Here is a 14,853-nt window from a genome sequence, read left to right as displayed (position 1 = left end):
CTTTTCTCCTAAATGTAAACACCTGTCACTGCAATGACCCCACTTAAATCCCACCTTACTACCTCTCACACTTTTAACACCCACCTATTGCAAGTGTATTATCTTACTGGCATCTCTTTCTCTTTTTATTGATAAAAAAAATATTCTAACTTTTGTACTGTATATTATGCACATTATTGTAATGTTTATATAAACTTCATTCTTGGGACTTTTGTAATGCACATTATTGTATTGTTTGCATACAACTGCATTGTCAGATGTTCTTTAACTTTGTAATAACTTTCTGGAGCTTTTCTCCTCAGGTCACCACTAAAAATGGGCCACTGGCTTAGTTGGACTAACCCTGTTAACAAATGACAAATAAATAAATTAATTAATGATAAGAAAAAACATTTATGGCATTTTTGAAGTCTATCCTATTTATATTTATGATCAAAATTAAATTTATTGAGTTAGTGGGCACACATATATATCTGGGTTTGGTTTTAGGATGCTCAATTTATTATTTAGCATTTATATGGAATAGTTATGGTTATGCTTCACCAAAGGTTAGCAACTTTATATGGTGGTTACAAAAGCCTATATTTTATTTATTATTTTTATTTATTTGACAATTGTTTACCGGGAGAGTCCGACTGGACAACCGGTATCCGTTTTCAGCGAAGGCCCAGGGAGAAAAGCTCCATACAGCACAATAGACAAGTAACAGTATTTAGTAGCAATAGTTGCATGTTACAGAGTTTAATATGTAGACACCAGTTGACAACATACTACAAAAGTTAAAACAAAATTGAAGAGAACTATATTAAAACAAAGAAGATACATTGGTTGCATTGTGAGCATAGCATTAAAGCATCAAAAGGAAAAAGAGAGACATATGTACAATATTTATAAAGAGCATTAGTTGCATTCACAGGAAGTTCAAAGGAATGAGCAATGTTGAGCACATCACTTACACATAAGGGAATTAAGGAAGCAGAAATGCTGCTGTGTAGTGAGGGTTTAAGGTGGGCCATTGCAGTTGCATAACCAGTTGGTGAGAAGGTGTAATTTAAGGAGTTTTTTGAAAGTGGAAGTTTCGTTTTGTAGTCTGATGTCAGGAGGAAGGCTATTCCAGGTGTTAGCAACTTTGTTAAGGAAGAGGGATTCCCCAAAGCTGTTTTTACATGGAATTTGTTCTATCAGGGCTTTATTGGTGGAGCGTAATTGTCTATTTGAATTGTAGAATTTTAGTATACCAGATAGGGCAGGGGTTTTCTCTGAACAGTATAGTAGATGATGTGCTAGGTTGAGTTGATGGAATCATAATAAATGGGGAAGTTTCAGCCAATGTAAAGTAAGTAAGGATTGGCAGTGGTGGAAGCAAGATTTGGTGTTGATAGCAAATTTGGCAATTTTGTGGTAATATGTAGAAAGTTTGTTATTTAGATTTGTTAGTACTGGAGGTGCATAAAGTAATATAGATAAGAGATGGGTTCTGGCTATAGCAGTTCCAGATTTGGAAGTAAGGTATTTTTTGCAGCGATATAGGGTCCCTAGCTTGTTTTGAACTTTGGAGATCGTAAGCAATCTATATTTGTTGAATCTTAGTAGTTGGTCTATTGTAATACCTAATAATTTGACCTGTGGGACTGGAGTGATGGGGGTCTTATTGGCTGAGAATTTAGAGAAGGTGGTTAGGTCATTAGTCTTTGTTGGGTGGAACAGTATGAGTATATGCAGAACTGAAACCATTGTTAGGTAAATTCTTATTGTTAACTGCTTTTGATATAAATTTGTTTTTTCTGTCTGGGTTGTGGGGAAAGATACTTAAAGAAAGTTAAAGTGTTCTATTAGTCGAACCTTCATTTGATGTCACCCGCTACATATTATATCACTGTGACTTATATACTTATATCTAAGGTCAGGTCTTTTTGTTAAGAGGTGTGTATATATGGATTCACTTTAGAAGCTCGAATTCCCAAAAACCCAAACTTCATATGGTCGAGACCATAAGTTCGATTTTCGGAAACTCGAACTGCTAAAATGAAATGCAAAAAAACAAAAAAAGTCAAACATCCCTTTACCAGGTGGGCTTTGCCCCCCTGCACCTACCATGTGGGCGGCTGTGCCCCCCCACACCCCCCTACTTAAATATACCAACTCCGAGATCGCGCTACAGTGGGGAAAAGGGAAATCTCCCATTTTGCACTGTATGTGGAGACGCAAAACAGGAGATTTCACGTCAACATCGCAAAAAAAAAATAAAAACATTACTTACACACAGAGCATACAGGGGTCCTTGCCTCTGTGTGTAAGTAATGTTTTAAGGTAAGTAAAGTGTTATTTTTTAACACTTTACACATTCCAGTTACTGAAAGCTCGAGTATATGGTCTCGACCATATGCAATTCGAGCTTTCAGTAATTCAAGCATGTAAAGTGCTCCCATTTATATATATATATATATATATATATATATATATATATATATTTATTTAATTGTGGTATGTATATGTATTCTTATGTAGTATTTATTCTAAGTAGATATTCCCTTCCACATACAGCTATTCGAACTACCTGTACTATTGTACAGAAAGACATCTTATGTTATTTAGAATTTGACTTTTTGTTTACAATCTAAAGCATAAACATCAGGTCTATATCACATTATTGGATGATGAAAAGAGCGAACGCTCTTTCATCGATCTGATAATGTCGAAAGGAGAAAATAGCAAAGTCACAGAACATCGATTTTTTTCCAAGGGAAAAAAATCGGTGGGCTGTCTTCAGGACTTTGCCATTTCCACCACTATGGTGCGATTTCGGATTTGGTATATGTAAGTAGTTGGATGTGGGGGGGTGTCGGGGCGAACCCCCCCCCCACTTCATTTTTGTGTTTAAACATTTTTCTTTTTTTTGCAGAGTAGCAATTTTTTTTTCCCTGGGAAAAAAATCACTGTTCTGTGTGTTCGCTTTTTTGTTATTTTGATATATCAGTTCGATGAAAGAGTGTTCGCTCTTTTCATTGTGCGATAATATGATATAGATGCTAAACATCAACTGTGCTTTACGTTGTTAAGACATATAGCTCTGCTTTTAAAACTTCATTTTTATGTAATTCGAATAGTATAAAGAAGGTTCCTTTAAATATGTGCTATGTTATGATTACATATCATTGTTTTTAAAGCTTGTATACCTCTTGTACTAAAATATTTTTTTCTTGTGATGTGGAAGTAAAAATAAAAATGATGATTATGATTTTAATGATGATGATTATGATGATACAGAATGTATGTATTTCCCTCAAAAGCAAATAAACTAAAATGTAGGTTATTTCATTTTTTAAATAAAATAAGTAACATTAAAAGCTAAATATAAACAAATCATAAAGGACAAGTTAGCAAAAAGAAATTGTACATAGAAGTAAAGGCATGATAAAATATAAGTTTTTGTACATGCACCTAATATAACACAAATATATAGTAAGGCATCTCTTCAGACTGCTCAGATGCTTATTCCCATAACAAAACTATTATTTTTAAAAATACAAGACATGCTATGTTATGACAAGCCAATGTGGCAGCCAAATACCCCAGGAATGTAACAAAAGTTTGTTATAGATGTGTTTGACACTTAATAATGTATGCACTGTTCACTGGGTTAAATATAGATATGCAACTTTTAGGGGTGTTAATATTCTGGGAGAAAACTTTCCTAATATTGATTTTAAAGTTCTGTGTTTTAATGTAGGAAGTGCCATTGCTCAATTCCATTTCAGAGAATGATTTTTATATTCACTCTGCAGCAGAACTGCTTCCTGTCCAAAACTACTCATGTACCAATACACTTGCCCAACATTTCCTGGAATTCATTAATTCGAATGCCCTGGACCAGCTCGTTCTTATCCCCACTAGAGGTAGCAACATCTTTGACCTGGTCATTACTAACATGGGCAACTGTTGCTCTACACCAATAGTCAACTCCTCCCTGGCTAGATCCGACCACAAACGAATCACCTTGGAAATCCAAATCCCTCCCAACCCCCCACAAAGGCAACCACCATGAAAAACTTCTCCAAAGCTAATTTTGAGGTCCTAAGAACAGAGGTGGCTAACTTCACGGCACCCATGCAAATGAAGAATAGTTGCATGACCGCCCACTCATACACCAATGCACTGTACGAACATGTACACAAATGCATGGTTCTTGCCATACCCAATAGAACCAAGATGCTCTCCTCCAAAAAAAGGAAGCCAATCTGGTGGCCCCCAGCCATAAACAAACTCTACAACAGAAGGAGGAAACTGATGCAGAATAAGTTGAAGTCCCAAGACTGGAAAACCTCCCTTATCAGCCTCAACAAAAACTTGAGATCCCTCATCAAATCCTCTAAAGCTAGCTATGAAAACAGAATTGCAGCAGATGGTAAAAACAACCACAAGTCCTTCTATAGTTATGTAAAGAACCTCCACGGCAATACCCAGATTTGCTCTGAGCTACTGCACAATGAATGGTACCTCCTATACCGAGCCAACAGATATTGCCAATATACTGGCCGACAGATTCAATGCCAACTTTACCCCTCTCTCCCCCCCAAAGGACCAATCACCATACCAGTAGATTGCCAGACACCCAGTATTACTGCTGCACAGGTTAAAACAGCACTGTCCAAGGCTAATGATACAACTTTTATGGTACCTGACAATATCCCTGGCTGTCTTCTACATGAACTACAGAGTGAACTGGCACCTCACCTGTGTGCCCTGTTCAATCACAGCCTCACCTCAGGTTTTGTCCCTACGGAATAGTGCACTGATATAGTCATCCCTCTCCACAAAGAGCGACTGCAGACCCTGGGAACTATCACCCCATCACCATGACAAGTCTGATATGCAAAGCTATGGAACGCATCATCATGGACCTAATAAACAAGGATATAGGGATTCTCAAACTCTGGATCCCACACATTTTGGTTTTGTGAAGGGTAGATCTTACCAGCTCAACTTGGTTGACTTCTTTGAGTCAGTCACCAGAGCTGTGGATGAAGGCAAGGTGGTTCATACAGCCTACCTTGATCTGGCCAAGGCCTTTGATACCATTTCCCACAAAGGAATCATAGAAAAACTCACTAAGCTAGGCATCAGCCCCTATATCACTAGGTGGGTTGCAAACTGGCTCCCAGCTAGAACCCACAGTGTGAAAGTAGCTGACTCCAAGTCAGACTGCTGATCAGTCACAAGCGTAGTCCCACAGGGATCGGCCCTGAGTCCTCTCCTGTTTGGTATCTACTTCATAGAAGTCCAGGCCAACATGAAGGGACTCTGGCTGACAAAGTTCACAGACGATTGCAAGTTGGGAGCTATTATTAACTCCCCAAGTGATGTTGACATCCTACAGAAAACTGGTGAAAGCGCTTAGTCATTTTTGTTCATTAAAGTCAGAATTGTTTGTTTCACCGTACTACTAGTGGTCATCTTCAGTGGCTGTTTACGTTTTTTTTTCATGGTTTTTACCCTGTTTTTTGGGTGTTTTTGTTTTGGATCCTACAGAAAGGCCTCACTGAGACCAACGACTGGTGTAAGAACTATGGCCTTAAGCTCAGTGGCAAAAAATGTGTTGTCATCCCCTTTGGGAAAAACCCAGTTCCCATGAACTACCACAGCGATGGTAGTCCACTGAACACAGAAGGATTTATAAGAGATCTAGGAACACAGGTTGACAGCAACCTCTCTTTTGACCACCACACTGCCACTGTGGTCAGAAAGTCCTTCTTTGTGGCACATCTCATTACTAAGGGTTTTGCATCCAGGAAGAAAGAGGTCTTTGTCTCTCTCTCTCTACTCTTTCCTCATTAGGCAAATCATCCAGTACAATGCCCCATTTGACATATACTCACTAGATACCTGCAACAACTGGAGAGGCCACAAACGTACCTCACAAAGAGGATACTAGGCCTTAAATAATTGTCCTATATATACAGACACAAAAAACTCCAACTGTTCTCTGTCTCATATTGCTTACTTAGAGGCGATCTCTGCTTGACTTACAAAGCCATGTCTGACCCAGCTCTGTTAGAAATGCTACATCTAAAGAAATCCCAATCTGTCCACACCACATGCTCCAGAGACCTCAACCTCATTACCACAATCAACAGAACCTGCTGGAGGGACAGGTTCATAACCCAGAGACTGCCCATGCTATGGAATAGACTTCCCATACATGTCAAACAGAGCACCTCATTGGCCCTCTTCAAGAGAAATCTTGATGAGTGGATGGGAAATAGAAAATTCACCCTGGGGATCACTCCAGTGGCTCTACTCGACAGAGGCACTGGAAACTAAGGTCAGGTGGCACATTGCCAGGGTAATCCTATGGGCTAGACTTGTAAAGGCTCCAGGGCCATTAGCCTAGTACACACTTATGTACCTATGAAATACAAGAACATTATAGTTGTCCTTAAAATCGTTCAACAGATGGCATCTTGCAAATCTGTGTAAAAATGTTGAACGTCACTAATATTTCATGAAATATTTACTAAATTAAATGGGGAGTCATATATTTGCAGTTAGCAATGTTTTCATGTAAAAACTCTCAGAATACTCATTTTAATCTAAATCACTGCTATGTAATTTATTCTTAGATGTAGATTGTGTAGTTGTATATAATGGCATTTTTTGACAAAATTGTACAATAACAGTGGTATAAACCATGATGTGGTGGCCCATAGGTACATATATTAAATCTTTTGGATCCAAAAAGTTAATAAATGATAATATTGTAGTTGTTGTTGTTGTTGTGTCTTTCGGCTTTTCCCGGCTAGGGGTCGCCACAGCGGAACTCCGGTCCGCTAATGATTGGTAGTTGATTTTTACGTGTCGAGTTAACAGCCCTGATGCATAACCTTCAACGAAGGTACGCCCATTCACGCATGTCTCCACGCAGAAGACGCTCTAGCTGAGAATTGAACCGGACAGCGTCTTACTGTGAGGAATCAATGCTACCGCAGCACCACCACCGCGGGACAAAATGATAATATTGTAGTGATTTGTTTAAAATCTGAGAGAAAAAGAAAAATCATTATGTTGTCAATAAGGAACTAACTGCCAAGGACTGAAACCGGTTTCTTCTCCTGGGATAATCATGTTGCAGACTTGTATTAGATAAGCATGCGCATGAGGCCGTGCTGAAGGATGGATGTGCAATGGTCATTTTTGGACTGCCTTTTTTAATTTGGATAACGCAGATGTATAATCTGGAGAAAATATACCATTTGGCTGCATATTCTGCTCTGTGGCATAATGGTATTAGTTAATTGGTAAGCACAGTGGCTGTAACACAGTAAAACAGTGGCTGAAGAAGGAATATTGTTGCACTGTTGCACATTATATTATAACTATAGCTGTATTTTGGAGCATTATGTCTTCGTAGCATGTGCTGTTGTATAAATATGCGTTTGCCTTTTTTATGCATAACCCTGATGCCTCTGAAAACGTAAACATAAAATACCTTGACAAAAGCAAATCAAAACTAAAAGAACATTAAAACAGAATTATTCCATGGACAAGCCCTTCCTTAATCTTCCACCTCTGTCACTTATTTATTCTAACTCGAAGATCACATGTCCCCAGGGAAGAAGGCATCTTTTCCCAGTGTTGTGCATTCTCTGAATTATAACCCATTTCTGGATTCTGCCTTTCACTCTTTCCAAACTGTATTTCTGTCATTCAGTCTAACAAGCACTGAGTTACTGCACAGGAGCCATGTTGGTTACTACTGCAGGGCATATGAACTCAGGATAAATGTATCTGGTGGATGGAAAGCTTTTAATTTACTTTTTCTTACTACTGTTTCCTTTTTTGAACCACATCTGTGCTTTTAGCACCTATATCTCAGCAGCATGTACCACTCAGCTATGTTGGCTATACATCTTGTTGATAGCCCAAGCGTTCATTAGCTTACATCAGTTATTTATACTGAGTTGGATGTGGTGAAGTGAAGTGCGTGCATTTCTGGCCCAGTCATTTTGAATATTTATTTGTGCTGCTCTCACCACATTTTAATATGACAATTACAGTGCAAAGTGAAAACAGATTGAGTTTTACCAATAATTACAAAACTTGGTAAGAGTGGAAGACTGCAATGGGTAGAGAGTGATGTGTTTAGTTATTTCTTTTTTAATGCCTCATACAGCAAAGTAACCTTCTGCTTGTCAAGAAAAACATAAAACTGTCATGCTGATTGCTCTACTCAAATTACTGAAATTTCAAAAGGACAAGCACACTCTCCGTTCATAATCGATGACTCATTATTTTGATATTTGACTGCACCATTCAAAATGTCATCACAGACACTTATGGGGCTTCCATTTTATGTGACTCAGTTTACAGAAATAAGCACTGAGATAAATTTGCTACTGGAGAAATACTAGTTTAGGCCAGGCTTTAGAAGAGCTACAGTACTGAAGGATACCCTTGCAAAAATAGGACTTGATGGCAAACCAAAGCATTCCTTAGACATGCATGCAAGTCTTATTGTGACCAGCTGAATCCCCTTGCTTGTCATAGAGACCCCCATTTCTCTAAGGATATAGGCAAGAAGAACAAAGGATTCTGACAGGATTCTAAAAGTGATGGAGATTGCACATGTCCAACATCTGTTACTATATTCAGAAAATGTGAACCCAGCTGGATTTCCCTACTGCAACACCTTGTGGAGACTTTAATGTTAAATCACATATGCAAGATAGACATTTCAAAACATCTTCATCAAGGCAAGTTACTGAATTTATTGAATGAAAACAAAACTAGGCAATTGACTGGCTAGTGCAGGAATATATTCTTTGCTATAGGTCTTCTTTATACCACCAAAGTTTTAGTTCAGTTTTACACCTTGGCAATCTGAACACAATGAAAATGCATCTGTGCTTTGTAACAGGTACTCCAATATGGGTTACAGCCATAATTAAATTTATAGGGAAATGTTGCAGGTTTTTCAAAATATTGATTTAATAAGGCCATAAGTGAAATAGACTATGGCTAATACTTAGAATTAATAATGCATTATGTGAAAGCAAATGTGATAAAATCTTTCAATGCTATCAAGTAACTGTATTTGCATCTTTAGATTTATTACATGAACTTTGAGTTAACAGACAACATATAAGCACAGGTTATCTCTTTATACCCCTTCACTTTATTTCACTTTCAAAAACAATGCATTGCAATAAGGCAAGAAACTGTAGTTAGCGTCATGGTTACATTTTTCAAACTGGATTCTGCATTTCTATTCTCATACGTGCAAAGTAACCTTAAGCCTAGTTTACTAGTCATTAAGTAAGATGGTTTAAAATCAGTCTCCTGTGTGCATGATGTTTCAATTAATTTAACTTATGTAACTTTTTAATGCTGTTCCTAAGGAGGGCCCTTTAAGGCAAAATACAGAAATAAAAAGCAGATGGCATTCCTAGTTCTCACATGTCCTTCAGGTAGCAAAAATGCCAAAGAGTTGTACAAGGTCAAATTAAAGGTCACAGATGCTGCATAGAACTAGGCTACAGTTAAATAAATCAAGAAGCATAAACCACAGCTGTATGGAGTCAGAAGTGTTGGATCTCAGTTGACTAACTCTTTTCACCAAGCGCAATTTATATTTATGTTCCCTGCTTATTTATTTATTTTATATTATTGCATCTGCTAACTGGGAGGGCTGATTGAACCAAATACCTTTTTAAGGGGTGCATCCTTTACCAATAAGCATCATAAAAATTGATCAGAACCTCATTATGAAACATACAGCACAAAATAATATGTGTAAGAAAAAAAATCAAGTTAGAGACTGTATGCAGCATATACAAAATATATGAGTTGGGTAATACAGAGTTTGTTGAGCAAGTTATATAGCAATACTGAGAAGAAAAAACATGAGGTCAAAGCAGTGAGTTAAGAAACAGACATACTAGACAAAAATAAAGTGAGTAGTCAGAGAGTTTTAGTGGTAGTTACGATAGATTGGAGAGACAGTTAGGAGAAGAAGAGTGTGACATATAGTTAATTAGCACCTATGTGGGGTGGAATGTCACACTTCTGTCAGCCTACACTCATGTTGTATTCCAGAGCATTTACTGAAAAATAAACTTAAAAAGCATAAGATAGACATAAATATCTTAACAATAAAAGTTATTAAAACTATACAACTAGCAATGTTATCAGTAAGTATTCTTTATTGTGATGATAGTCAGTGCATTCATAGTTTTTTCTATAAATACTGCAGTATATTACAGTGAACACAACCCCCAAATTATATTTTTCTAAACTTTCATAAACAAATGTTCATATCTTGAAAGCTATTCAGCCTAGACATATATTGGTAGAACACTTTCATTAGCCATACATAAGCTTTTACATGACAAGAAATTCCTCTATGAGTGCATGTTTACTGAGACATTTACAGAAATATGAAAACATGTTTAATTGTATAATTACCAGTACCAATAATACTGTAGTATCTCTCAAGATGTCCAACTTATGGTACGAATATCAAAGACGGCTTTCTTTAACAGCGTCTAAGGTTTCACATGATGTCATGCAACAGTTTGTAAGTAACTTCATTTTTGAAGTCTGAAGTACATATGGAAATAGTTTTTTTATTTTCATAGCTACTAACAAATGTTGTTGTGTCTTTCGGCTTTTCCCGGTTAGGGGTCGCCACAGCGAAACTCCGGTCCGCTAATGATTGGTAGTTGATTTTTACGTGCCGAGTTACCAGCCCTGACACGCAACCTTCAAATAACTAGCAATATTTCCAGTTCAGTGTAATATAAACCAACAATGACAGTGAATTTTCCTGTCTCCAACATTGGTGTTTCACACCAAATAACTCAATAAAATGTAGGTATGAAAGTATGAACATAAATATGAAAATATGAATAATAAGTGCCAAACAAAGATTAATTTGCCCACTGCAGGGCATTCTAGATTAACAATCTTAGAGACAGTTTGTTAATAACTCCTTGCCCTTTCTAAAACTGCCTATTATTAGCTGGTAAGTCACTCAGTTAAAGAGGACAGACCCAAAAAAGCTCTGGACACCATAAGGAGTTATAGATGAGAAGTAGAAATATACAGAAAAGGTGTTATAGACTTGAGTGAGAAAGGGAAAGAAAGAGTTATGGGGTAGAAGAAGGGGCTATAGGTTAGAAGAAGGGGGTTTGGAAAGAGGCTAGAGGCAGAAGCTTAGGAATAAAAATAACCTTGTAGATACAATGGTATGGGAGAAAGAGGGGATTGTGGATGAGAGCCAACTGGGCATTATTATGTTGTGGGATAGACAGGAAAAAAGAGAGCAGAAGAGGTTCAGGTTATGTCACTATGGCTGTATTTGTTAGGTGACATGGATTTAGGTATTTGTTTTTGTGCTGTCAGAGAAGGGAATGGAAGCTCCTTAAATCTACATGAAGGTTATTCCAGAGTATTTTTGCCACAGTATGGGTTGCATCCTGGGAGGGTTTTGGATCTGCAGGACAGTTAGCCACCATGTCACCCGACCTAAGTGTTAAAGTATGAACATCTGGTCTTATCATCCAACACTTCAGAGTTAAAACAGGATCCTCCCACTCATAATCTACACCTGTTACCAAAGAAGGGCATGTCCCAAATAAATAGCTGATATCAAAACCATGAACTAAAACTAAATGCAAAGTTTATAATTGTATCCTTTGGCAAGCATGACTCCCCTTGTAATTATCATATTGACAACACACTCCTGAAATTTGATCCTGTAGTTAGAGATCCAGGAACTTATGCTGGCAATGAACTGTCCTTTGATCATCATGTAGCCATGTTGTAATAATCTCCCCTTTTCATTGCACAGCTTATATCTAAAGGCATTGCGTCCAGATACTGGGTTGTAATTGTTCCACCGTACTCACCACCAACCACCAAGTATAATGCCCCTTTTGGTATGTACCTGTCCAAACAGATGTCACAACTGCACTGACTACAACATTTTATCACAAAAAAATCAAGGGTATAAATTATAAAAACTATGCATATCATCAACTGATTGTTGTGAAAATCTACCAACAAACATTGAGATCAGAGTTAAATGCAGTTTCTTTTACACTATTCATTATATTTATTTATTTACTGTTTGTTAACAGGGTAGGTGTATTGGTCCACAGACCTTTTTCGTGCATTTCTCAAGCATTTATGGCAACAATTTATAAAAAGTGAACCATAACAATTGCAACACAAACAATTAGTACAAGGTAAGTAGAAACAATAAGTTACAAATACAGCTAATGTACAGTTATACATGAAGTTATAACAGAAGTAAATGACAATGAATAACAATGAAGACATTTTTAGGATCACCTGCTTATACATATATACATATTTACATTTATTTATACATGAATTCATCTTGATTCAGATTAGTTATCCTTATTTGTCTGGTAGTTGGCTTAGAGGATTAAGGAGCTGTTAATGAGCTGTTTTATGTGGTCAGGTGGTACAAAGTTTGATTTATTCAGCTTATGTTGCCTAATTCTGAGATTCAGAGCAAGTCACCTAACCACACATTGCTCCTGGGCTGAGTATGAAAAAGGTCCATGATCAGTGTTCTATTCTGGAAAACATATACAAACAAATAAATAAATATTTGTCTGGATTAGCTGTGACACTAAGTTAACATTTTATTTACAGTTGTAATTCATCCAAATCAGGTTTATCATAGCTTTTGTATTTGTCCTCCTCTGCCAGGTGTTTCATTAGCACTGTCTTGAATTAATCTTGATTGGAAGTATTTGCTTTATGCCAACCCATGTCTAGGTGGCTGGTACAGGTTTGTTACAGGACCCTTCAGCTTGAGCCAGTGGAAATGCTGCTCTTTGTAGTGTGGTCCTGGAATCATCTCTTGGAGAATAAATACTAGACTTTTTTCAGCTTGCTGTTAAGTGGTGTACAGTATTTTTTGTAAATTAGTTTGAAAGCTAACATGTTTAACAGAAATGTGTCTTTGGCTGTTTCTGATAATCACTTGTTTCTATGTAATATCGTGCAGTGGTGGTCAGATCTATAGTTTAAATGAATAAGTCTCAGCACTTTATTATTGGTTTACTGCAATATTGAAGGTGAGAAGTACAGTGTCTAGCATTGCATATTCTGTTCTAGGAATAAGCACAATTAATGCAACAACTTGTCATGCAACCTTTGTAATTCTGAGAGCACCTTTTGAGATTGGACTTCAACATGAAAGTAAAATGAAAGATTCTGATCCAAAAGTAGCCCTAGATATTTTTGTTGTATTATCACAGCCAGGGTGAATTATTTGCAGCTTTAAGGATCTCTTAAGCTTTTGCAATGAATCAAAGTGCTTTGTTGTTTTTTTTTTATGTTAGGGTAGCAGTTGTTATTGTGTAACTGCTTTCACAAGAATACTTGATCGTGTTGGAATTATTTATTGATTTCATTAGTAGAATAACTGGTTCCTGTGATAATAGTGTCATCAGGATAGACTATAGTGTTCAAATTTAGTAGATCCCATCAATGGTCATTAACAAAAAATAAAAGCAGTAAAGGTCTGAATGCAGACCTCTGTGAAACTCATACATTGAAAATGACATACATGTATTTGGGCTTTTAGCTGCAATAAATAAAAAACACAACCGAAGCAAAATTTGCTGGTTTAAAGGCTTTACTTTTAACAGCACTTAAACTGGTACCTCGGCCTTTTGACTTCACAGGATAACCTAACATAAAAGCAGCCACTTTTTATACAGGTGGAACACTATTAATTGCAAACAATTTAGCTTAATCATTGTGATTTAAAGTGCCAATACACAGAGTAGCCCCACCCAACAGTTTAAACAATTTAAACAATTCCACACATATATAACATAAATACATAGAACTAACACTTACACTTACATTTTGCTAATAAATATATACATAAATATATACACACATATACATATATGCACATATACATACACATCAGTGTACATATAAACAGAAAAATACCCAGTGTCACATTAATTTATTAGTTTATTAATTTACCAAATTTGCCTCAAGCTTGTCAGATTGTCAGATTGTCAGAACTCAGATAAAGAGTTCTATTATGTAAAATAAATGTATTTTCCAACTGAATTAGCTTTTTAACATCACCCCTGTGCAAAAAAGGCTGTGCCAACACACTAAAAAAGAAGGAAGCATCATTTCCTTCATGAATGTTAATAAAATGTTCTGCAACTGGGCTTTTTAAATTCTTCTTACAAATATCCCCCAAATGTTCCATAATTCTCACTTTAACAGCTCTCGTTTTGCCCAAGATATCATTTTATACTACTACAACCACAATCCACAATGTATACCACCCCACATGAACTACATTTAAAACTCCCTCTACAGATAAACTTTTTTTCCATTAATGTATGTACCTGAAATATTCTTAATATGCTTACACACCTTACAATGGCCACAAGCAGACACACCAGCAGACTCCTGAGGAACATCAGTAAGGGCCATATTTAACAATTATTTCAAGTTAACATATCTTCCATAAAAAATTCACAAATTTAGGAAATAAATGATCCAATACCTCATCTTTATACACAATATGCCATAAATCCAAAATTACCTTTCTCGTTACTTCTGAAAATAAAGAATATCTAGAAACAAAATATAATTCTCTTTCTCTAACCCCAACATCTTCAGAAGTAATCCTATCAACATTACTTAGCACAACTCTTTTAACCACAGTTTTACATTCTAATACTTCCTCAAGACCCTGATTCAAATTCATCTCCCTGTAACCTCTTTCCATAAGTCTTTCCTTTGTTTCCAATAAAAATTCTACTTTACACCTTCTTTCTGAAG

The sequence above is a fragment of the Protopterus annectens genome, chromosome 12.part0 (genome assembly GCF_019279795.1).
Source record: "Protopterus annectens isolate FY-2018-M chromosome 12.part0, PAN1.0, whole genome shotgun sequence".
NCBI lineage: Eukaryota > Metazoa > Chordata > Ceratodontiformes > Protopteridae > Protopterus > Protopterus annectens.
Note: the sequence above shows the minus strand (reverse complement) of the source record.